The sequence below is a fragment of the Ochotona curzoniae genome, unplaced genomic scaffold, assembly GCF_017591425.1.
Source record: "Ochotona curzoniae isolate NIBS_2020 unplaced genomic scaffold, NIBS_Ocur_1.0 scaffold_4506, whole genome shotgun sequence".
In the NCBI taxonomy this organism is placed as follows: Eukaryota; Metazoa; Chordata; class Mammalia; order Lagomorpha; family Ochotonidae; genus Ochotona; species Ochotona curzoniae.
Genome location: NW_024467119.1, coordinates 64,087,070 through 64,112,864, shown reverse-complemented (window position 1 = coordinate 64,112,864; position 25,795 = coordinate 64,087,070). Strand labels below are relative to the sequence as shown.

Sequence of the window (25,795 nt, the reverse complement as noted above, 5' to 3'; positions counted from 1 at the left end):
TCTTTGAAATGTTGTGTTGTTGTACCAACTAGTTAGAATATCAATACTTTACTTTCAAATTGCTACTTTTGCTTTCAGAGAAAAGGAAGGTGATCTTAACTGCTTTTACAAATTATAGTTTCTAGCAGAGTAAATGTTAGTTTTTTGCTGTAGTGTCTTCTTTTGATACTCAATTAGTATTCCTGAGTACTGTTTTTTGAAATGTCATAATCACTTTCATTATGTAAACTTTGTTTTTAAATAAGGTAATTAAATGGAAATCACATTCTGTATATATTTCTGAATATGAAATGCTTACAGTATTTCCAACTTGATCAGGCAGAGTATAACCTAATAATAAAATAGATGCATTGACCATTAATTGCTAAATGTGCAGTACTCCAGCTTGCTTACTGAAACCTTGTATTGCAAATGAATGTTGCAACTGGATGAAAAATTCATCATATTTTCATTCATGTCTTTCCACTTTTAGTTTCAAGAATTAAACAAACAAGCAAAACAAAACAAAAACTAATGGTTAAATCATTTGTTTTAATCTGTTTTCAGGATATATTTTCATTCTGTATGCAAATATTCTTCTTAAAATGAAATTTTTAAGAGATAGTATGTAAATACCCTAATTAGATTACTTTGAAATCCTATAACACATTGTGTCTGCTGTTTCCACTTTAAGAAAACAGAGTAGGCTTCATAAAACATTATTGCAACATAAACCAAATTTTTGCTTGCCTGTAGAGTAGGATTACTATTTTGAAAAGCAAAAATATGAGGTCTGATGCTGTAAACCTCTTGTATAGTCACTTATATTCTAAATGAGTCATGAACACTGGCATGCCGGAAAGTTTTACATGGAACATGGTTGCTACATGGAAGAACTGAGAATACAAGTGAGCAAATATTTCTCTCAAAAAAAATCTTTCCTTTTTGGCTGAGATATCTTTAACAAAATCATAAAGAACAGCAATTTTTAACTGCTGCTGGCATTAAGAATCAATGTAAGAGATATTTACATATCTGAGATGTGAATCATGTATGTATTCTTTAAACTGCATGATCTGTGTATGAACATTTGTATGTTTTAAACCAAAGATCATTTAGAACTAATTTTGATTTAATTAGCATTCTTAATTGCAGTACATTTAAAAACATTAAACAAAAACTCACATTAGAAATGAAGACACAAGTACTGTTCATTTTCATTTGAATGGCAAATTTTACAGAGAGGGAAGGAGAGATAGAAATGGAGATCTTCCATCTGTTGGTTCATTCCTCAGATGTTTACAAAGGCTACAGCTGAGCAGATCTGTATCCAGGAGCTTCTTTCCCAAGGACCCCACTATGTCCACTGCTTTTCCAAGCCAAAATCAGAGAGCTTAATTGCAAGTGGGACAGCAGGAACATAAACTGGTGTCCGTGTGTGATGCCGGTGGGATGTAAATATTAGCAAGAAGGGGACTAGCCTACACACCCTACGCTGGCCCCAGAATGGTTATTATCATCAAATATTTTTGTATAAGTCACAAAATTTTCTGAACCTCAGTTTTGTTTTCCATAATAGAAATGATCATATGATTTGTATTAGCTACCAGAATTCCATTTTCTTCTAACATATGATTTTTTTTCAATTATTGTACGGTAAAGGCAATGTTTCACAGAGTAAAATCATTGCATTTGAATGAATATAATAGCACATTGAACTCCTAGTTTTACTCTCATTCAAATATGATTTTTTTTTCAGGCTTCTTGTATAAGATCTACGAAGTACAAGCAATAAAAGCAAACCTGACAATTAGGATTACATAAAACTCAGAAATCTCTAAATAGCAAAAGAAAGCTATCCAACACAATGGAAAAAACTGTTACCAATCTGTTTGTCTGATAAAGGATTCATGTATAGAATATATCAGCAACTCAAAAACCTCTACAGTTAAAAAGTAAACAACCTTCTTAAGAAATGCCTAAAGAACTCAGGAGACATTTTAGTGACTTGTTGATTATTCTGAAACATGTTGCTTAGCTTTCTTGTATATGAATGTTGTAGTATTCTTACTAATTTCTAGTTATTTTTTGTTGTCTGGGAATGCGTGTGATGTGGTTTCAATCCCCCTTAATTTACTGTGACTTGATGTGTTGCCTAGCATATAATTCATCCTAAAAAAAAAAATATTCCATATGTTGATGAGACTATGTATTCTCTGCATATTTTATGAAACATTTTTCAAATGTCTTTTAGGTTTGTTTGCTCAATGGTATTATTTGTTTAATGATCTGCCCATTGCTAAGCAGGTGTTGTTGAAATTACCCAGCTGTTCTTGCATTGGTGTCCATTTCTTCCTTTAGGTGTTCATGTTTACTGTAAATGTCTAGGTGATATTAAATTTTGTTTGTCATTATGATTTAATGTCTTATCAACATGTAATGTACTTACTTATTTCTTTTTAAAGTTTTTTTTTTTTTAATTTAAAGTGTATTTTACCTAGTGTAAGTATTACTACTCTGGTTAAATATGGATTTTTAACTGCCTAATCTTTTTCTAGTCATTTACTGTCAAACCATACATTATTTTTGTCAATTGTAGGAACATAAAGTGAGATCTTATCTTTTTTAATATTAATTCAACTTGCCTATTTTAGTTGAGTAATTTAATACATTTACATTTTAGGTTAGTATTGCTAGATTCAATAGTACTTTGTTGAAACATCTTTTAATATTTCAGTTAAATCTGTGCTTAATTACTCTGCTTCCTGCAGCATCCTTCATTGCCTGTTTCTTCAGTACCGCTTCACGTTTATGGAGAGCAGATCTTTCCGTTTCACAGGACTGATGCTCAATACAAAGAAAAAGTCCAAAATTGAGTATAAGAATGTAAGCAAGTTAAACTGTGATAAGACAAAGAAACTCTGTTGTGAGCAAGGAATCCAAAAGCTGGAATTCCATGGCCCCCATAGAATCAATCTCCTTTGCAATATTTTCTTCCTGCTGTCTTGTTTACAAACCACTCCTGCAAGGAGTGGTTTATTAAGGATTGTATTGTGAATTCAACCCTGTCACTTTCCAGTTCACAGATGATGCTGGCGATGCTTTCTCAACTTTACTCACTAGTTCAATGGGAATTCAGGTAACTGGCTCTTCTCCCATCTTTCGACATGTACTTGCTTCATATATCCTAATCACCTAACTAAGGGCTAAAGTACCCCCTCTTCCAACCTTTCCTCTGTTTTAAAACGTTGCATTCTAAATTGCTACTTCCCTCCCACCCCCAGAGGGATGGAAGTTTCCCCAAATTTGCCAAATATCGATTATTATTTCTTTAAACTTGCTTCAGGCATTATCTTTGCCAATGTTTATGTTGTTATTTTAAGCTACTCTTGTGTTTTTTCCTTAACTATTTTTATTTTCCATAGTAGCAAGTTAGCTTTGATTTTCTATATGAGTGCATTGCGAAGCTTGACTCTGCTTGCTTTCTGTTCCCCCAGTAATTTTATGCCTGAAATGCAATGGTCTCAAGCTGTAAAATAATGATGTCTCTGAACAAACTTGCTTATCACTAATAGCCCAATAATAAACAAAATATTTTTGAAAACTTCTTATTTCCTTTGGCTAAATAAGCAGGAGATGTTTATGTGGATGACATAACTTATTATTTAATTATCTAAAATAGCAGAAGGTCAAAATAAGTGCTTTAAAATTCTTACTTCTTTGAAAGGTTAATATCCATAATGATTTATTATAAGGAAATTTATGATATAAAACATAATTGAAAATCAAAATGAGATACATGGAAATACATCAGTAGATTCATAAGCCATTTGTTTTAATGTCTACAGATCTGCCAAAAAAACTCATATTTTCTTTTCTTATATATTTACCAGCTCATTAAATAAATGCCATTTCCTCTGTTGTTGTTATTAGTTAAACATCCTGTGTGATTCCAAAAAAATATGATAATAGCAAATGATTTCAAGTTGTATGTAGTCTAGTGAGGGAAGAGGGAATTCTAAAATATGTATTTTAAAACTAAATGATAAACAAAAAATGAGCATCAAATATTGATGATGACATGGCAATCCATGTAGTTTAATATGCAAGGAGAATTTGCAAGTCTTTTTTGTGTTATTATATTTAGTATTAACCCAACACTTTAAACAAAACAGAAGCAACTGCAGTTACTTTTCCAGTTGAGTTGCACTCAGTTGATGCATTTCAATGCCTGCATTACAGATTTTACATTTAGGGAAAGGAGGAAAAATGTCAGGGTAGCATTTGGTTTATGATGTTAGCATTTTGTTGTTGTTCCAGTAAAAGCTTTATAAATTGCAATTAATTATGTCTTACACTAAAAAATCATAGAAATTATTGCCCGAGGCTCTGTTCCTTCCCTTCATTTCAATAAAGTGATACCATGGAATTTATGTCCCTGGTTAGAGCATGTTGGGAGTGTGGGAAGTAGTTGTGAAGGGCTGTGTGGGTGAACTGCCCCAGGCAAGGCAGCCAAACGTCGTCTTTTACTGTCACTGTCAGTTAGCAGCTGTGCGGATTAAATGAACACTCAGGTGAAAGCATAATAACAAACAGACATGACTGGGGCTACTAGCTAACTGCATGCCAAACAAGTGATTATTTATTTTCAAGCATCTCAATGAAGATTTTACTAGAAAAGACTGAAGCACAAGGAGCTTTCTCTCCAATTTTAGTACAGAGTTGCTGGTGACTTTTCCACAGCTCGATGTCTGTTTCCTGGACAACCCACATTTATTTTATCATTTTCTGCATTTTATCAGGAAATTGATTTGGCTAAGATTTTAGAAATTAGAACAGATAACATTTCACATTTTATGATCTTTGACAAAAAAACAGACGGCAATCCATGCAAATGGGAAGGTCTCTTCAATTAATGCTGTTGGGACAACTGCTTAATAGCCTGCAGAAACCAAAAGATAGACCTACATCTCTCACCATACACTAGGATCAAATCTAAATGTATAAAAGACCTAGACCTACATCCAGATACCTTCAAACTTTTGGAAGAGAATGTTGGAAACACCCTGCAAGATTTAGGTGTAGGCCCTGACTTCCTAAAATGTACTCTAAAAGCAATAGCAATCAAGACCAAACTAAACAAATTGGACAACATAAAACTAAGAAGCTTCTGTACAGCAAGGGAAATAATCAACAAAGTAAAAAAAAAAAAAAAAAAAAAAAAGAAAAAAAACACAGAATGGGAGAAGATCTTTGCAGACTACATAGGTGACAGAGGGATAATCTCCAGAATATACAAAGATCTCCAGAGAAATCAAAACATCAAAACAAACCACTCAAGAAATGGGCACAGGAAATGGGCAGACGTTTCACAAAGGAACAAATCCGAATGGCAAACAAACATATGAAAAAATGCTCAAGTTCCCTGGCAATAAGGGAAATCCAAATTAAGACAACACTGAGATACCACCTAATGCCAGTATGCATGGTTCACATTCAAAAAACCATGAACACTTGCTGGCGAGGATGTGGGGAAAAGGTAACCTTACTCATGTTTGCCTTAATTTAAGATAAAACGGTGCCAATCTGGAAAATAGTACCTGTATATTGTAATATTGAAACTTCAAACAGGCTGTATCTAATGCAGTAAGATAATGTGATGTAATCTATGAATCAACAATTGATGAGAGTTAGACTGCTTATGATCTACATCAAAGAACTGTAAAACCTAATACATTCTTAATGCCCTATGTTTCTGTAATGGGGAGGGAGCGCAGAGAAATCTTCCATCTCCCTAGAATGTATGCGGAAGATGTGAAATATAAACTATCAGGATCATATCCGGTAATTCATAGATAACAAACTCGAGTCAACATTAGACAATAGTAAAGCTTCAAAGGCATATGGGGGGAATCAGGAACGAAACTGACAAGCTCTTAACAGGAAGTCATATGCATGGAGGAGGGAGGGACACCATAGTGGAGCAGGTGGACAGGAGGAGACTTGTATCCCAACCCTGAGGACTCCCTCACCAAGGACTATCAATATGAGCAACAAAGACTACATCCCAACTGCCAAGGAGACCACAGGGAATAGGAGTGCCTTTGAAGGCCAACAATTCTCAGGGCACCCACCCCCTCCAGATTTTACACAGGGGATGGAAGAAATCCAAACCCTGACATGAAGGAACCAGCATCATTGGAACGACAACCAGGAGCCCTGAGCGGTCCGCAGAAACAGAAGAATAAATTTCCTTTAGGACTAGGGAGGGGAGCCTTCTCTGGTCCTTGCTTGGATCCAGCTCTGGGTCCCCACCCTCCCTTGCAGTGACCATTAGGATCACTCCAGAAACCCCTCAAAACAAACAAACATACAAACAAAAAACCTGGAATACACAGACAATAACAAGGAAAGCTTAGAATCAGACAGGAAATGGTCAGCGTGGATTCACTCATACCTCACTAGGAGGGACACAAAGATGAGTGAGGCCTCATTGGGATGTTGGGGATTTCTCTGCACACTCCTCCTAAAAAAATGTTCTGTACCTAAACTGATGACACATGTGTTGTTAGAGTTATAAGCCAGTTCAGACCACCTGAAAAACAACCAGGCTCAGCAAAATCATGCTTCAACACTATAAATTGCAAAATACTAAAATGAAAATAGACACGAGACAGCTGAATAGTACTCTATAGTTGTATATACTCCAAAATTAGTATGTCAATGAAGTCACAGGATGAGGTTAAAAACCTGCATTATTTTTTTTTTTGACATATTGGTTAATCAATATCATGTCAATTAATTCCATAACATTGTAAATTGTTGCTGATGTTATGTTGGGGCTTTGAATTGATTGGGATGATTCTTTGCTGGCTCTACCTTCTGACCAGAGATTGTCTCCACAAGAAGCTGTTGAAGTTATCTGGACAATAAGATGCTGGACTTTATGCCCGATAAATATTTCCAATGAACGAATCTCAACTGAATTTGAACTGTGGTAATGCAACAAGGTGGAGGAATCCACCATGAGGGGAGGGTATGGGGAGGAGTGGGGGGAATCCCAGTGCCTAAAAAATTGTGTCACATAATGCAATGTAATTAATGAAAAAAAATTATAATGGTGCATTTTGAAGAATTGGAAATTTAAGGTTTTCAGACAAATCTCTTGTTTTCTTTGTGTTCTTACCTTATACTTTTTGAATTTATGTGTAATTACAGATTAATATATATGTAATTACAGAGTAAATGAAAACTTTTCAAATTGTAAGAAAAATATTCCAAATGTTTATTTGTTGTGAAATGATTGCAATCCATGCACATTCTTCCTATAATTGCCTTTGCATTATTTTCTTGAGTATCATATATGTAACCTCATTTTACCTGACAATTATATTTTTTTTCTCAAGTAATTACATGGAAATATATTTTGAACAGTCAAATTTATTTTCTTAATAAATCTATCTTGTAAATATTACAAGATTTGAATTATAATGACTACTGGACTAAACACCATAGTTATGTGGAGTTGTGCAGGACATGACTTGCTTTTCAGCATCATTGTCCGTTGGGCTGAGAGACATAAAATATGCCCCGAAAATATATACCACATGTGCCATGATAAAGTCAAGAGCTTTATCATGGTATTCGTGGTATTCATACACTATTGAACATCAAAACATGCACAATGTTGAATTACAAAGTCTTCATAATGATAAAAACATTTATTCAATGAAAGAGATAGTTAAGCCTTTGATATAGTGCTCATGTCGAAACTGTGTTTTACATAATATATTTGAAATTCCACATAATTTTCTATATAATATACATCCTGATTTTGAAAGTGTTAACAAAACTTGACAATTTTCTTAAAAGTAGTTTTATGTAGCATTTATGTTTGTGTATTGCTTTAGAAAAACTAATTTTGTCAAAGATGAGTAATCTACGAAGATCAAGGAACTTTTAATTTTAAACGGCAAAAAACACGTGGTTATCATGTGTACAAGACTGCGGCAGAATCATTTATAAAATATAGTAGTGGCCAGAAGTGGGGATGGTGTTTTTATTACAGAGATTCGTTGTAAGAGGATCCTATAAATGGAAGCAGAAATTTCAATCGCGTTTTGGAACATAAGAAGAAATTAACTTTTCAAGCAAGTTGAGTGTCCGGTGATAGAATATTGACAAAGAGAGATTCTGGATCCTAACTTGCTCTACAAAACACTCAATACAAAAAAACTCTTGCTGCCTCACTTTGCATCACCTTGAACGGGTTTTGAGGCATCCATTAAAGCTTTCTCACAGGGTTGGTTATCCTGTGGCTAACTGGACGCTTCTCTACCATTGCCTTCCCTCATTCCTTCTCTTTCTGATACCCATTGATTTATCAAAAATACGAGATTGTACCACTCTTTCAACATCTATCTCTTACCGTGAAATTAAAATGAAATCACTTGACCACGAGAGGATTGCTGCTCATCTCCCTGGCCTCATTTCCTGATGATTTGCGGGCCCATCCTACATTGTCCTACCATACACTCTTAATCCTGCTAATTTTGTACTAGCTAATGGTTTTGGTTTTTCACGTAGTCTTCTTTCTTCCAGGAATCTTCTTTCCACACAGTTTCAAAACATCCATTACTAGCCATTTATATGTCTGTACAAATGCTGTCTAAACCAAAAGTTATGCTTGGGCCTGAGGCAGTAACTTATTGGCTAAAGTGCTTGCCTTGCATGTGTCAGGATCCCATACAGGTGCCGGGTCTAATCCTACATGGGAGATCCGAAGGAGGCTTCAGGCTCCTGGATTCAGATTGGTGCAGTTCCTGCTGTTTAGACCACTTTGGAAGTGAATTAACGCATTAGAGGTCTTCCTCTCTGTCTCTCCTCCTCTTTGTATACATAATTTTTCAATTAAAAAAATAAATGAAATAAAAAAAAAGTAAAGCCGGGATGCTGCATCTGAAAAATCACTCCCTTACACTTGGAAACAATAAATATGATTGTCCTTACAAGCTCTATCTGCATGCCATAACAGCAATATGTCTCATATCTGCAGACAGAAAATTTATTAGAAATTGTGTAATAAAGCACACATGAGTGCTCACTTCGGCAGCACATATACTAAGATTAGAAACATACAGAGAAGATTTAGCATGGCCCCTGCGCAAGGATGACACACAAATTCATGAAGTGTTCCGTATTTTTTCCAGTGCCACTGTGCTGGGCTTAGACCTGGCCATGGTGGTGCTCCTGGTTCATGTGGCTGTACTCCTTGCTTTCATCAGGGGGCGCTACCAGGCAGCCTCCAGTCTCAAGGCTGCTTCTCAATAAAAGGAAAAATGACCAAATAAAAAACCAAAACAAAACAAAATACAATGAAACACACACACAACACGATGCAAACTGCTAAAGCTAAATGAGCAGCAACGTGTATTAGAATCACTGCGTTTGTCCGTGTGAGAAGAATGCATGAAGCAATGGGAATGAACTAGAATTTAGCTGATAGCTATTCAATTGTATTGAATTTTACTTAACTCCTTTCAAGCTCATGTGTATTTCTGAATGGAAACTCCTGTATGGAAGTAAAAGCACATCTCTTCCTGAAAATGAATAATTGTACCTTTGAAGACTCTGGAACACCCAATACTTCTTTAGAGTTTTCTTGTTGGTGTGTTGAAGTATTTATAACTGCACTACTCCTTCTTTAATTCTAAAAAGGCTTGTTTGTTTTTCAGATAGGCTGGTGAGCTAGCTCTTTCTAAACTTCTCAGAAGCACATATTTGCCTACCGCTCATCATGCCTGATGCTGACTATTCTTGATCGTCTTTTCCTTCTCTAGAGTTCTAATCTCCGTGAGGGAAGACATGACTTTGTCTCTTCACCAATGCATTAGTCCCGTCAAATACACTCTTAGGAAGTACAGCTGCACACTAAGAATGCATTAAGTGATTAAAGGAGCTGTAGTTCCATGAACCCCATTGTCTTTTATTTAAGAAACTTGGAAGTAACTTTCTAGTTACTTCTTATTCTCTCTCTGCTCTTAACCACCTTCTCTTTCTTTTGTTCTTTCTGCATGTCTGTCTCTTCTCTCTCATATTTACATTGATAATCAATCATTAAATACATGAATATCATTTACAACATGATGGATGATGTACTATTGGAAGGATAAAAAGAACATAATTTTTTTTTCTGATTCGGAATATAGTCTGTCATGATTCAAGAGTGACATTTCTCTACATAGTGTTTGTTTTTGTTAAGATTTGGCAGGGTGTCAGTATCCAGTAACATTATTTTTCCATAATGCAATTCATTTGAGGAAAAGATTCATGAAATAAATTAGACATTAAAAATAAAATATAGACAGACACATTTTACTATTGTTTTACTGTTGTTAATCGCTTTTTAATTAAAGAGTTTAAGGAAATGGAAGAAAAAGCCAACTGAGATGGCTGAAGCTGTCCATCTCTGATCTGCCAATCAAATCAGTTGATACATTCCTTGCTGCCTGTTTGCTGGACTATAAGACTTCTCCAAGCATTAGGTTTCCATGTAGGAATTGAAATGGTGTATGGTAAAGCTGCAATTACAAAACAGGTGTCAATCATGTAGCATTTCCTTACAGATTATTAGTGATCATTTTATGATATTACAAAATTAACTGGGTTGGTATTTTAGAGCAGTGCGTTAAACCATTTCCTATAATGCTGACATCGATATGAACACTAGTTCTAGTTCCAACTGTTCCATTTTCAATAATAATTCCTGCTGATTCTCCCATAGAAGCAGGAAAGGATGACCTAAGTGCTTCCTCGCTAGTAACTGAAGTAGACGACAGAGCTACACTTCTCGGTTCTGACTTATACAGTACTCCTCCTTATTGAGGAATTTAAGAAGTGAAACAGCTAGTAAAAGGTCTCTTCCTTTGTCTCCTTGTTTCTCTTTGTCCTGTTGTCCTGCTCTGTGTTACGTTGACTTTTAAAGAAATAAACAGGGCTGCAAAAATAGCTGCTGGATTGCCTAAGGAGCAGAGGCTCATCCACTGAGACTATTGTGCTCCTTCTCACTGATCAGAAATGAATTAATACGATATTTCTGTAAAAGGAAGGTAGTTGAATTACAAGATTTGAAATTTACATCTTCAATTCTATTAGAATAATAAAATGCATTTATCACAAAACAGTTTGTATATAAGCAAATTTAATTTTGTGCTTATGTAGCTACAGTAAGAACACATATATATACTTTAAATAGTTTGATTGTTTTCATTCAAAATTATATTGAGTCAAATATACAAATTACAGTCTACCGCTTGGATTATTTGAGTTGCTAAATCTCTGAATGTAATCATTTATCTCCATAGGTCTACACATCCTCATAAGTGGGGTCTCAAAGTGTTTTCAGTTAATCCTATTTCTTAATGGAAGATAACCAATTCTGTACATTTCTGGCTTAATTAGCCTGTCGCTGTCTTACATTTTTGTCCGTATATGCATTGATAGGCTGTGTCTATGTTTTGTTTTTAATGTCTAATTTCTTTCATGATTCTTTTCTCAAATGAATTGCATTATGGAAATGTATCAGTGATGAGGAGAATAGATAATTACTTGCTTCTTTAACTTACATTTTGGGGAATAAAGATCTAGGTCTTTCATTCTTTGCATTGCATATATACATGTATGCAAATAACAATATCAGTGTTCCAAAATTTGATAGAAAAATGTTTGTCCTACTAACTACTTAATGGATTCTTCATGCATTAGAGGACTAATCAGGTGATTATAAAGTAAATTGAAAGTATATCATCACAAAAATGAAAAAGAAAGAAGGATGAGAGAAGGGAGAAATATCTTATTCTTAAAACCATATTTACAAAACATAAGAAATTAGTTCAATTTATATATATTATGAAAATCAATTCACATTGATTTTTATTCAGAAACAATGCTAATATAAATAATTTATTGCTGATTTCACATCACATATAGCAAGGGAATGCTTTATCAATGTATTGACCACATTTGTAGAAAATTTTCTGTAAAATACATAATCTGTCCAGGAATTTGACATATTTTTGGAGGCCTGCTACTTCTAGCTATTTTATTTTATTCTAAAACCAAGTGAGAAAGTTAAATTTTCAAAATGCCTGGACTTACATGATATTTATTTGTCCATTAGTGGTAAGCCATCAGTCTACAGAAGCAACAGAAAATGTTTTTTTTTTTTTCATGTATAAAACCAATATGTTTCTCAAACATTGTTACTCTTGTCTGTTAGCATAAATACTCTGTTGTGAATGGAAATATTCTAATTTCACTCTGGGTAGCAGTTATTTACATGGGTGATGCTTCCTTGTGAGTGACATCATTCTGTATGAATGTAGTTCATTTTTTTCTCATATGGTGCAGTCAAGATGAAGTTAAAGTTCTAGATACAATGAAACTTCATAATGCAACATCTTTACCAAATCTCCTCCATGGAGTTGTTCTCCCCTTTCCCTTTTAGGGACTGACACAACTAGGTACAGAATAAATGCTTGCAACATGCACATTCACTACATATTGGTAAGTAATAACAATGGTTCATCAATAAAACGTGTGTGAAAGAAAGGACTATTTATATCTATAATGAGTACATTACAGAGTTACTGATTTTCTGCATAGCTGTAGAAAAAAAAAGACTCATAGTAAGTATAATAGAAAAGTTTCCAACAGATTGCTTGTTTCTACAGGGCTCAGACTGACAGGGGTCAGACGAGCAGGGCAGTAACAGCACCAATGTTCCTGTATTGTCCAGAAATAACGACACCAATAACGCCAAATACTCAGTTTTCTACTTACGTGTACAAGCATGTTTTTCAGATGCCTCTCATGTGTAATAGCCCAGTCTTTGAATGTCTTTATCCTTATTTTTTAAAATTAAATAGAAGCTGATATTACTCTCACAAGAGTACAGTTTTGTCATGTATTAAATTTATTATAAAATTCTCAACCTATTTCCCTTGTATATAATAAATTTTAAGAAGCAACTTGGAAATTATTCACAGAACAGTAAATTGCTTAGCAATCCCAGGAGTTGGCACTATGTCCTTGAGAAACCGTTTAAACTAAAAGAGACTTTATTAAAAGAGAAAACAAAAATTAAATTCTTCAAGTAAAGCAACACCCTAACACTAACAATGCAAACACTAAATTGCTAGAGGTCATAAAGTTAGAGTCATAAAATTATAACCCAGGATATGTTCCTTGACAATTCGAACACTAAGAAAATAAGAAACATTTTATCTAGAGAAAAAAAATACATTAAAACACTAAGTCGTTACACTAAATATAGGAAAATAACATACTTAAATTTTTACTGTTTTGTAATAGGCCTATAAGTGGACAATACACAAAACAATTCGATATTTGTTTGATAAGTTTCACAGAATCTGACCATTGTGGAGTTAAGACAAGAATCATGATTCAAACAATTTGAGCAAAGGTATTTATGCACTTACCTGGAATAATGCTTCCAGTTTCGTTTCACTTGTAGTTAGCCATACTGAATTAATTTAGGTGAATGAGAACTTAAGTTGCAAAGCTTCAAAAAGGAAATCAATAATGTTGAAGGAATATATTGTATCTGAATATCAATTTTACAGACTCTAAATAGTCTGTTCATGTTTGAAGAGAAATATCAAAAGCTGCCAAAAACGAATTTCTCTTCTAAAATTTTATTGATTTCATTATGAATCTTCATTTTCTCCATATACAAAATTTACTTACTTATACATTGATTTATTTCAAAGCCAGTTAGAGAGAGGTAGGTACAGAGAGAGTGATTTTCCATCCAATGGTTCACTCCACAAATGGCCACCATAGGCTGGTGTGGGTTAGTCTGAAGCCAGAAGACAGGGTTTCATCCTGATCACCTACATGATGGCTGGGGTATAAATACTTACGCTGTCTTCTGTTGCCTTCCTGGGTGCATCTAGCAAAAAGTCGACCTGGAAACAGTGCAGTTCGCACCTTAACAAACATTCTGTTAAGGATGGGGTATTGCAGGCTGACATTAAATGTGCTGCATCACAAAACAGGTTCCTCACGCAAACTTTATGTCTGAAAAATTAGAAACTAGAACTATAACAAACAATTCTTACAGGATAAGTCTTAAAACAGCAAAACCAATTTCTTTGAAATTAAGTTCAAAATGCTTTTTCATCATCACTTTTTACTTGTAGATTTTCCCTTTCCATGAGTATTTTGCTGTATTTTAAAATTTTATTTTCTTTAAAATTTTTCTCTATTTCTCTATCCCTGTAGTTGAACAGTTTCCTGCTAACTTATTTACAAGTGCATTTTAATTGTAGGCATGCAGAGCACAACATAAAAAATGCATACAGCAGGAAAAATTAAACCAATATTACTTAGAGATAGTTTGAAAACCAGTGGCATATTTTGTCTTTCTATTTTCTTTTAACGCATATCTTTTCTGAACTGTTTACAGTCTTTAGAACATTGTTTTTAAACATACTGGTAAATGCATACCTCCAAATATACCACTGCTTTGCCTAGTAGTCCTGCTCCTTACAGACCTATTATATGACACTGATTTGTGAAATACTCATATGTTAGAGTTAAATTTCCTTTCAACCAAAATATTTGAGCGTGTGTTTTGTTACTACTACTAGCACATTTTGGGTTTGAGTGAATTGATTTTTACTTATCTAAAAGTGTTTGTTCATGATGCTGTTCATGGGTTTTCATTGTTGCTAACCTGGTTCTTTGAATCTATAAAGTTTTTATGCAAGTTGTCTGTGGGTAAAATGTCCGCATTTTTTTATGTACTTATATTTTACATATTTATTTTTCATGATAAAATTCTTGAGCTCAGGAGTTTCCCCTCCACCTTACACCATCCATCTCTCTCCACTGTTTTCCCCCAATATTGTAACAGAAAATTTACTTCCTCTAGAACATTCACAAGTCCATCATTCTTCTATTTAAGTGTACCCTGACATTGTAAATATAGGCAATGGTATCATGGCCAGCATTCTAGTGTCAGGATATTTTTAACAGTTTCACTTGGAATCCATATTTTATTCAGAAGCAGAGATGCATACTGCAATGTATTTCCACTTCATAGAATACTTGCCTCCATTATATAGAGACTATGGATAAATCTATGTAAATACAAGCTTACCTATATGTCTAATGTTCTTATATTTTGCATGAAGCTGGCCTTATCTCAGATAGAATATATAATATTTGTCCTTTGGAGATCAGCTTATTTCAGTGAGCATAATGGTCTCTAGCGGCAACCAATTTGTTGCAGCTGGTAAAATCTCATTCTTTTTGAGGGTTGAGTAGTATTCCATGGGTTAGGTGTACCACAGTTTCTTAATCCACTCCTGTTTTGATGGGCCTCTGAGCTGTTTCCATCTCTTTGCTATTGTGGATTGTGCTGCTATTAATCTAGGATTACAGAACCCTTTCTCACATGCCAAACCCATTTCTTTTGGATTCATTCCAAGCAGTGGAATAGTTGTTCATAAAGCATTATCAGTTCTCTTAGAACTCTCCATACTGGCGTTCATGACGGTTGTACCAGCCTGTGCTCTCACCAAAGGTGAAGGAGGGTAACATTCTCCCTACATCCTCATCAGTAAGTGTCGTTAGTAGATTTCTGAATGTAGGCCAATCTCATTGGAGTTAGGTCGATGTTCCTTATGGTTTTTATCTGCATTGCATTGATAACTAGGGAACCTGAGAACTTTTTTTTTCAAGTCTATTAGCCATTTGAATTTTTTCTTTGGAAACATGCCTGCTCATTTTCTTCACCCATTTCTTCATAACATCATTTATTTTGCTGCCCTTGAGTTTCTGAAGCTCCTTGTAAATCCTGGATATTAATTCCCTATGTACTCTATAGTTTGCAAAGATTTTCTCCCACTCTGTTGGTTGCTTTGTCACTTTATTGATCATGTCCTTTGCTGCACAGAAGCTTCTAAGTTTAATGTAGCTACCATTTATTTAAATTGGCTTTCATTCTCTGTATTTTAGGTAACATTTCTCTGAATTTTTACCAACACCTACAGTTTGTCAAGTTTCCCTCTAATAATTTGGTGGTTTCTGGATGCAGATGTAGGCCCTTGATCGTTCCAGAGCTAATATTTGTATAAGCTAACAGGTGAGGATCCTTTGTCTAAAAGTTGCTGTCTGAAGAGTATTTAACAAGAAAAAAAAATGTTTTTGCAACAGAAATGGTGGGAGAGATTCAGAATAAGAGAGGTTATCTTCCAAATGCTGTTTATTATCCAAATGGCCCCAGCAAACAGGGTGAGCTAAGCCAAGGCTGGAACAAGGAGCTGCTTCTTGTTCTTCTATGTGCTTGATGGGGAATCAATCAAGTGCTTAGGCCATTTTTCAGTGCTTTGCCTGAGACATTAGCAAGGAGCTGGATAACAGGCAGAGTAACTGACATTCAAGCCAGTACACTTATATGGTGATAGCATCACAGGGCGGTTGCGTAACCTGCTTTACCACAATATTGTCTATGACTCATTTTCCACACATAACCATGATATATGCACATATATATGTACATATGTACATATGTATATATGTATATATTTAAAATCTACCTTTAAAAAACATCTGCTGTTTTTAAAGTATACGAAGATAAAAAAATATATATATGAAGATATTTGTGCAGTAATTAAAAACCTCTAGTTAATCACATTTGGAACACTTCCTGCTATAACTAAATGAGAAACAAAAACCAGCATCAGCATTTTGGATATTTGATATATCATTTGGCTTGTAAGAATGAGCTTTGGTGATCTTCAGTATCATGCTTGGATATATCATTTGCTAGATGTCCTCAGAAGTCAGAAATGTCACTGTATATTGGGTGTAGTTTGTAACACGACTAGCATGGAGAACACAAGAGTAAAACAAAGGGTTACAGACAGAGTCCAGATATACCACGGGTTAGCTTCCAGGAGCCCACTCCCATGAGCTGGGCAGACAGTAATTGTTTTCTCCAGAATGAGCATATGACAATGCTCTCAGAACACTTTACAACAGAAAAGCTTAGGCCCCAAATTTTGGTTCTTATTGCCCAGACACAGGCCTGTTTAAATTCACAAACTTCATCCTCTTGTTTCCTCCAGTGATGGAGCTTGCTGAACATGGACTAAGAATGCTACTGTAAATCACATAGTTGAACTATTTTGTAAAGCCCAAACTCCACATCAAAACAAGGAAGTTTCTAGTAGGATAGAGGGTACCTCTCAGGATTCAGTAATAGAGTAAACCTGTACTCTGTAGGAGGTATACGGTGCAGGCTTGTCAAGTTATTCATGCTTCAGACAATGAGGCTCTTTTTGTTTTTGTTTTTTTTAACTGAAAATGAGTTAAAAAAAACAAACACTTTTCTTTATAGGTTGGCAGTAACAAAAGTTAATGGAGATGAAACTATAATGAAAAATTTTAAAAGATATTGAGGACAGCAAGCAATAACTTCACATTTTGAAAAATACTTTGCACTGGATGCCATTGCTTCCTTACTTTCATGCGTGCAAGTGATATTCTCCCATCCAACTACTAACCAGGCCTGACCCTGTTTAGCTTCTGAGATCAGAAGAGTTAGGGCACGTTCAGGGCGATACGGTGATACATGCAAGTGGTATTCTCCATCTAAGTACTAACCAGGCCTGATCCCGCTTAGCTTCCAAGATCGGATGAGATCAGGTGCATTCAGTGTGGTATGGCCATAGACGCAAGTGATATTCTCAAATTTCTCTTGCTAGATTTATCGGAGTCAATTGATTATGCAATGTCATTTTTCTAATTCTACTATTCATTTTCTGCCATAGAAGAAAAAATTAAAACATAATAATAATAGCATAGTTTGCCTATCACTTTGCCTCTCATTGGACTTTTGGTTTTTATTTGCTGTTTCTCTGATGCTGATTGAAATATGTTAATTCTGTAACAGTAACAGCTTCAATTCTCTAACAAAATTTTAAGGGAGTCATATTACTGTCATATCTAAAAGCACATCTTCATTCACGACGGTTAGCTTGTGTGGATATTCTTTTCTTTCCCTTAACCCTTTCAATATGATATATATATGAATAATTGGCTTTTATATTAGATTCAGTACACTGTTTCCATTCAGGAATACATGATATGATGCTCAAATCAGGATCACTGCAGTATTCATTGCCTTTGCTTGTGATCATTTCTACACAGTGAGTAATTTAAAAAAATTTTTTCTTGAAGCTATTTTGAGTTACTAAAATATTGCGATTTAACCTATTCTGTAGTAGAAAACCAAAATTCATTCCTCTGGACCAACATCTTCCCAGTTCCACACTGTAATTCTCAGTCTTTGATTACTGCTATTCCTATTTTTATTTTTAAATACATATGTAAAGTGTAATATCTGCTAATTTGTTACATTCTCATTGTGTGCTTACCATGAGAGAGAATGCATTTGTCCTTTAAATCGTTTGATAGCTCTTCACAGTGAAAACATTAAAATCATATTTTCCAATTTTTTTAGAATTTCTATTGACATTTTTTTTTACAATTTAGTTATTTTTATTTGAAAGGTAAATTTACAGAGAACGAAAGAAAGAATTATCATCTACTGGTTCTCCCCAAATAGTTATAATGTCTGGAGCTGAGCTTATCTGAGGCAAGGAGCCAGGAGTATTATCTGGGTCTCCCATGAAGTTGCAAGAATCCAAAGACTTGGGCCATTCTCTATTTCCTTTCCAAGTCATAAACAGGGAGCTAGACTGAAAGCAAAGCAGTTGGGACAAGAACTGGTGCCCATATGGGATGTCAGAACTGCAAGACAAGGATTAAGCTGTTATACCGCTGCACCATTCCTTTGCGTTTTTGTTGTTGTTGTTGTTGTTGTTGTTGTTCTTAAGATATAAAAATAAACAATATAAGAACATTATCTATTTTAATCCTACTGTTAGAAATCTTCACATTTCTAACATAAGGAAAATCTGTCTGTCTGTCTATCTATCTACCTACCTACCTATATAAACCGCTCTTACTTCCAACCTCGCCTCTTCTATCCCCAACTTCTACCTGCAGTAATGACTATGTATTCTATTTCTATAAGGTCAGAAATGTTTAATATTCCACATTTCAGTGAGATCATGTGATATTTCTCCTGTAACTGACTTATTTCACTTACAATGACCTCATGCTCCTCCAAGCTTGGCGCAGAAGGCAAATTTCCATCCTTTTTAGTAACTGAGTAGTGTTTCATTATGTACATGAACAACAGTTTCTGTCCCCATTTCGTGGTGGATGCTTGCATAGGTTGCTTCATTTTTCAATGTTAAGAAACGTGCAGCTATAGACATGGCAGGATGGATTTTGTTTCCCGTACATAAACATTGTTTCTAGGGCTGGAATTTCTGAAGAATTGTCATATTGTTTTACCCAAAGCTGTACTAACTCACATAGCATGAGTGAATGCTTTTGTCCTCTTTTCTGTACTAGCTGTATACTCGCAATTTTAAAAGGCAGCTCAGTCATTGATGGATTAACAGAAACACCTTATTTCCGTGTAGATATGTTGTCCCTGTGCTTAATGACTTACTTTTTAAAAAGATTTATTTATTTGAAAGTCACAGTTACACACAGATGAAAAGAGGGAAAGAGAGAGAAAAAGAGAGAGAGAGAGAGAGGTAATCTTTCATTTGGGTTTATTCTTCAAAATAGCTAAAATATGGGGGGTTGGCTAGGCTGAAGCCAGAGTTTCTTCTGGATCTCCCATATGGATGAAGGTTCCTAAGCACTTGGGTCATCTTTTGCGGGAACTGAACTGGAAGTGGAGTAGCACAAACTTGAACCGGTGCTCATGTGGGATGCTGGAATATCAGGCAGCATGTTTACCCAGTAAAAAACAGCAGTATGACAGCCCCAAGGACCTACTTCTTTTTTGTTTAATGTATTTTTTACTTGAATTTTGAATTATGTGGTACAATTTCATATATGCTGGGAGTTCCCCGCAAAACACCCACCCCCATCAGATTTTTCCCATTTTGTTACAAAACTCTAGTCCTTCATAAGGAATCATAATTCAATCAGTCTCTTATTTAAGTATACCCCAACATTGTTGGTACAGACAATGTCAGACAGTCCAGCATCCCATTGTCTACACATGGAGGACTTCTTAGCACTGGATTCACTGAGCTGCACCTGCTATTTTTTACCTACTTTTTTTTTGGTATGGATATTTATTATGTATATCTGCACCCCCAGTCTATAACTGAACACCTCTTAGAGATGGACAATCTATATGTTTCTAGGAAATGTGATTTCAATATGCCAGTCTTTCTGTGTCAACTCTGATTGAATTTCCAGTTATCTTTTAAAACCTCATTTACTCATCATCCAAAGCTAGCCTGGTTCTTTCTTTCTTTCTTTCTTTCTTTCTTTCTTTCTTTCTTTCTTTCTTTCTTTCTTTCTTTCTTTCTTTCTTTCTTTCATTCTTTCTTTTTGAAATTGAAAAATTTCCCTTTGCTTTTGTCACACTTAATGTTCATCATTATTAAACTTTTAAATCAATTTAATTTGTAACATAAATGACTACTTGCTTTTTATCTCCACAAGTGAAGTATAATCCCACTGGTAACAAAATCTGTGTCTTCATTCTTAATAGACATGCCATAATAATTATAGCCAGTAATTCCTTCAGGAAAAACCATCACAATAGTAAGCAACTGTTGGAGTTTTATTACATATGCACACCAATGGAGTTTGTCAAGAAACCAAAACCTTTAAGGAAAGGAATTTTATAGGTGATAAAAAGAAAATAGCATTTTATATTTTAGTAAAGCATAAAGTTGGCTGTTTTGTTAAAAATGCTTTACAGATATGAATAAAAGTTTGATTGAAATAGTCTGTGTTTCTTACTACAAGGCACATATCATGTTCATTTCAGGCATATTTTTCTTCTTAAAGGTATTGAAGTCCAAATCATAGAAATTGATTCCTATTGCTTGTAAATTTGACTTTTGATTTTGAGAGTTTCACACTTTGTAAATTGCATTTGCATACTTGTTAATATTTAGTATGAATCTTTAGTGTAAGAATTGTTTTCTTCAAGTTTTGGAGCCAGAGAGTAAGACACAGCAAGTGCTACTTAAAATTCAAAAAACTTTCCTAAATTCTGTCAAATGTTAAGTTACCAGACCAATCCACAATTGCATAATGATGGTATAGCAGGTAGACAGGAGAGAACTGATTTTAGATTCAGTTTAAGCTTTTTGTGTTTATTGTGGTAACTACTCATTAAGGTCACTCCAGTATTAAAAGTAAATATTTGTTGTTTATATGTGACGGCATGATTGAAAGTATTCAACAGCTGAAAAACATGGTATCAGTTAATTATTCCAAATATATTTCACAAGTTTTTAGGGGGTATTAAGTACCAAATGTAGTGGAATCTAAAATTGCTGATACTCTTTTTGACTAAATAGGTTAGAGTATTTTCAACTGTCTTAGATGTCTGTGTTCTGTGAAAGATCTTCTAGCTCTGTCAAACTTGATCATCTGGCTTACTGCAATGATCTCAGGGAATAGGTAAAGACACAGCTTTTTGGCAACAATATTAAATTAGCGTCCCTTGGGATATGATCTCAATGATAATGATAATTCTTTGGACTACAGTGTCTACTATGTATTCCCTAAAATGTGCATATAATTATATTTCATGATATATTACACATTTAGTTATGTAAGTAGTGTTATTCGTGTGTGTGTGTGTATGTGTTTCATTTAAATACATAACTCCTACTCTTTCCATACCCCACCAGGCCATATTATATTAAGTAAGAAAATAGATCAAAAGCTACTTTATTTGAACGTTAATGCAGAATAATTTTACAACAAGTCACAATGACAATAAAAAAATTTACAAGGAAGATATTTGAAATGGTGGTTTGGAAAGGATTGTATTTTGTGGCTAATATATCATATATTGTGCTCATAATATATCCTATTGAACCATCCTGACTTGAGTCCCAGCCTCACTTCCCATCCAGCTTCCTGTCAATGTGCATCCTGGAAGATGTCCAATAAAGAATCAAATATCTAGATCCTTTCCACACCATGGGATACCAAGGTGGAGCTGCAACATCTTGCCTTCAACTCGATCAGTCTCTTCAGGGCTGTTGTTAATTGACCATGCAATTGCAAAATTTCACTGCTTTTAAAATAGGATACAACAAAGAAAAGGTCAAAAGTTAATCTCTCTAAAATACACCTGCAAAAATCTATTTGTAATATTTTTAAAGTTCTCCAGTCATGAAAATTTCCCTTTGGAATGACACATGGCTGGAACCATTAAAGGAATCCAGTATTTCCTTTATCTGAATCAAGGATATTTGAAAATGTATAATAAGATGTATAAACATCTTGAGATGGGGTTCTAGTTAAAATAAATAATATCTTAGACATCTCAAACACTTTCAGTTTCTAAATTGTCAATTTTTAAGTTACTCAAAATGTACCAGAAATGGATCACTTTTCAAAAATACATCTCCAATTTTGTTGTCATTTTCTTCCAGTAACTGAAATAAAGTCTAGACAATGAGGACAATTTACAATATAATGAAAGAATAATCTAATGAACAGGAAAGTTCAGTAAATGTTCTGATGCAGCTTTTTACTACCAGGAAAAATAAATAAAAGCCAATATCCATGGTAATTTGTTTTGAACATAAATAAAATGTTAAAATAATAATAAGCTGTAAGGTAAATATATAAATATTTGCCTGAGGGACGTTTCTCAGTACTCACAAAGCAAAAACTTTTTTCCCTATAGAAATTATGTCAATAGATGCTTTAAGTTATACTTGAAATTAACATTTTGGAAGTTTAAATAGATATAATTAAAAGTGATCAAACAAAGTAATTTTTCATTGTAAAATATCATGCCAAATCCTGAAAGCATAATTCTATCAAAATATATTTAATTAAAAGGAGGTGTCAAAAAAAAAACACTTGTTACATAAAGGAAATTAACTTCATAATCAACTTCACATAACAGTAATACCTTCAAAACCTGTCATTTCACTTGTGTTTGCATCTTTTGAGTGCTCTTATAGAAAATAAAATGTAAAGGATCTAGACAAGAGAATAGCTGAACATAAATCATGTTATTATATGAACATATGGCGTGTTTGACATTGTATGCTTGCCCCATTTACATTAAAATTTTGAATTTCACAAAAGAAACATCATGAGTAGTCTCAGCGACCATTGACAGGCTAGTCTTTCAGCTGAGTATTCTGTGAAAGAATATTTGATGAAGGAAGTAAACCTTAAGTATGTGTACCTGGTGAAAAATATAGTATACTACAAGTATTTTACTGCAAGTATTTTACTACAAGTATTTTACCTCCTGAGATGGTGGATCCAACAGTAGATAGGCTGCTCTAGGTCAGAATAAGGAAGCAAAGTAGAAGTTTATGAGAGGAAATAAGCCATTCCCAAGGGAAGATATTTATAAGGGATGTGTGCAAGGCAGATATGGGACAACCTTATGATCAGTCTAAATTAAAAAAAATTGCACTGATATCTTTGAAGCAATTATAGTTTGAAATGTAAAGCAAGAGCAGAATTTCTAAAACTACAAAATTAAAGAGCTTTGATTGGTTTCAGAAACAGAGAGAAACAGGAAATCATGTGTCGTTCTTTTGTCCATCCTCATTGCATTACTTGTTATCTTTCAAAATCATTAGTTATTTAAAATACTGTACTGAAAATTTGAAGTTTCTAATACATTTCTGACATAGTTAAGGAATTGCCTAGTTAAGGAAAGGAACTTAATGGAACATGCACAGAAATATCCGTGGGAAAGAGGCAATGGTTTTTCAATAATATGTGTTGAGCAACTTCCGTTACTGTGTGCTGTTCTGAGGATGGCCAGGCATAAAGCGTTAAGGTATCCACAGATCTTTTCCAGAGTCCCTGCCTTGCTCAATTGCTCACAGCATACTTATTTACTTTACTCAGGTCAATCAAACAGTACACCTCTGGTAGCCTACACTACTAACTACCTCTGGTAGCCTACACTACTAACTTATTCTGATGAATACTTTAAAAATAAGCATGAATTCATCATTAACATTCCTTGCCTACGGTATTAAAGGAAATTTCAGGTCAAATAAAAAAATCATTATTTGGGTTTCTTTTTTCCAGAGCGCACTCTGAATTGGTGGTTAAAATGCTGTTGCCTAGAAATGGAGCATGAAGGGGCCCAGCTTGTTAACCTAGCAGCTAAAGTCCTCACTTTGAACATGCTGGGATCCCATACGGGTGCCAAGCTCAAATCCCGGCAGCTACAATTCCCATCCAGCTCCTTGCTTGTGGCCTGGGAAAGTGGTCAAGGACGGCACAAAACCTTGGAAACCTGCACCCATGTGTGAGACCTAGAACAACTTCCTGGCTCCTGGCTTCGGATCGGTGCAGCACTGGTTGTAGTTGTGATCATTTGGGGAGTGAATCACTGGACTGAAGATCATCCTCTCTATCTCTCCTCCTCAATGTATATCTGACTTTGCAATAAAAAATAAACAAATCTTTAAAAAAAGAAATAGAGCATGTAGATGAATTTGAAGTACATTCAAGCAGCTAATTCATTTTCTATTTTGTCGCCTCAAAATATTACCATCTGGTGGTTGCTGACTGAAAAGCAAAGCTAATTTACACCTCTGAAATGCCTTTAAAGTCACCACTTCTTCATCTCAAGCAACTGCTGGGATTTTGCCTGGCTGTGGGTAAATGACATCTTTGTAAAATGATTGGAAGAATTTCAATTACTTTTAATTTCTTTAGAAATGAGATAGCAATAAGATGAGAGACAAAAAAGGAAAGCAAATATTTTGTTTGGACCATTTTGTACATGTTTATTTGTTTAAAATGTTTTAAAATTGTCACTGTTGTTGGTTACCTGTAACAAATTACAGGAAATTAGCAGATAAAACCAATATGAAAAATTTGCATAAGTTAATTGATTGAAAGTGCAGCAAACTGCACCTCCCCATTACACTTTTTCTTTTCGGATGGAGATTTCTTTTCTTATGATATTATTTCCAGATGTGAGATTTGTGTATGTGTGTGTGTGTGTGTGTCTTCTCAAAAACTGATATGATTCTAACCAAAATAACATCACTGATAATATCTGTGGAGATTTATACAGGAATTAAGCATGCATCATCTTAATATTTTATTTGAATAGGATATGGAATTACCCCAAGCACAACAGTTTCAATACCAATCAATAAAAAATCTTACATATAAAGTGCCTTGTTCCATAGTCCTTGAGGATGCATATCTAGGTACATAACTTTAGCTGATTTGTTGTTGATCATTTTTTCATAAAAATGCAGGATAATTTTAAACTTCATGGAAAATATGTGTTAAGAAATTATTGTATTTTTATTTCTTCATATCAAAGTTAGCTTAGATTTTATTATTTTTAAAATAATTTCTTAAGTGTTAAGATTTCTACTATGAAATGAATAGCAACAAGTAAATAATAAGGGCAAAAATGTTGGACTTCGCTTCTCTCTACAATAACTTCTGAAACTAATAAGGTTTGAGTTGGTAGTGTTTTCCCCTTCTCAATTAAAGCACAATGGTTAATTTCAAAAAATGTCTATTCATTTCCTTTGCCCACTTTTTCATAGTTTTTTTTTTTTTTAATAACCCTAGGTTTCTGAAGCTCTTTGTAAATCCTGGATATTAGTCCCCTATCACTTGTAAAGTGTGCAAAAATTTCTCTCTCATT

General features: G+C 34.4%; 1 non-coding gene across 1 annotated transcript; it reads left to right on the top strand.

Moving 5' to 3' along the window:
* The first annotated feature begins 9,075 nt into the window (after positions 1-9,075).
* On the top strand, positions 9,076-9,183 carry LOC121147595. The gene has a single exon (XR_005882414.1). It is a non-coding gene; the product is annotated as a U6 spliceosomal RNA (small nuclear RNA).
* The last annotated feature ends 16,612 nt before the right edge of the window (positions 9,184-25,795 follow it).